Consider the following 1,077-nt stretch of genomic DNA (forward strand, 5'->3'; position numbering starts at 1 on the left):
ACTGACACTAGCCAAAGGTTTGCTCCAAAAAGCAGTGAGAAGCCTACCGAGTTCTACCGATCCTGGCAAGGATCTTGCGGTGAATGTTACAAGAAATAAATACACTGTGATCTCCCGCGGGATGCAGAGCCAAAGCCAACCAGCAGCCAGCGAGGTATGCTGGAGCATTAGAGATTCCAAAACGTTCAGAGGTACTAAAAAACCTTTCTATTCCCCAGCTGTTTTCCTATGCCTAAATCAACTACTTGTATCTTCATCATGCGTGGATTTCAGTGCAGTGAGAAAGCCGAGAAACAGGCAACTTTAGGCGAAGCCACACACTCCTGAAGAACTCCAGCAGGTGAAAAGGTTTTCGTTCCTGGGTTCTCTACCTGCATCGGCAACTTCAGTAAGCAGCAGCAGCGCTCAGGGCATCATGCCTGGCTCTGAAAGCCCCTAAGGAGGTACCGCAGCGGTGCAGCGCCGGCCGTCAGGGATGGATGCTCAGGCAATGCCGCTGAGGAGCCGATGCCAGAGGAACGATGCCCGCTGCTTTCCCAGCGCTGCTTTCCCAGCGCTCACCCCCCCCCCCCCCCCCCCAGACGCGCACAGCGACCCCCACACCTCGGCCAGCGCCGAGGGGGAGCGCGGAGCCTGCCCCGCTCCGCCGCAGCCGCCGGCCCGCACCGCGCAGCTCACGGTCACTTACGCTCCTGCCGAGCGCCGGCCGCGTCCCGCCAGCTCCGGGCTGCACCAGGCGCGACACCGCGGCCCCGGGGGCCGGTCACGGTCACGGACAGGCGTGGGCGCGCTGCGCCGCGCTCGCCCTCGGCACCATCACCGGCGAGCTCGGCCGCTTCGGCCCCCGCCGTGCCCGGCTCCGGCGGGCGATGAGGGGCGATGAGGGGCGATGAGGGGCGTTGAGGGAGACACGGGCGGCGCTGCCCCGAGCCGGCCCCGCCACAGCCCGGTCGCGCGGAGGCACCGCGGCCGCGCAGCAGGAAGCGGGAGAGGCGCAGGCGCCGGCGGGCGGGGGCGGCCCCGCGCAGGCGCCGCGGAGCGGCCGGGCCGGGTCGGGCCCGGTGGGTGCGCGGTTCC

General features: G+C 66.9%; 1 protein-coding gene across 1 annotated transcript in view; it reads right to left on the reverse strand.

The window, feature by feature from the left end:
- The window catches only part of HEATR5B (HEAT repeat containing 5B), a 55,333-nt gene extending 54,542 nt beyond the window's left edge, over nt 1-791 (reverse strand). The window contains exon 1 of the mRNA XM_054279181.1: nt 689-791. The gene's annotated coding sequence lies outside the window, so the exon portion shown is untranslated. The remainder of the gene's footprint in view (nt 1-688) is intronic.
- Nucleotides 792-1,077: the final 286 nt, after the last annotated feature.

Source organism: Melozone crissalis, unplaced genomic scaffold (assembly GCF_028551555.1).
Source record: "Melozone crissalis strain CALT ecotype California unplaced genomic scaffold, PUWL_Pcris_2 ptg000027l_1, whole genome shotgun sequence".
NCBI lineage: Eukaryota > Metazoa > Chordata > Aves > Passeriformes > Passerellidae > Melozone > Melozone crissalis.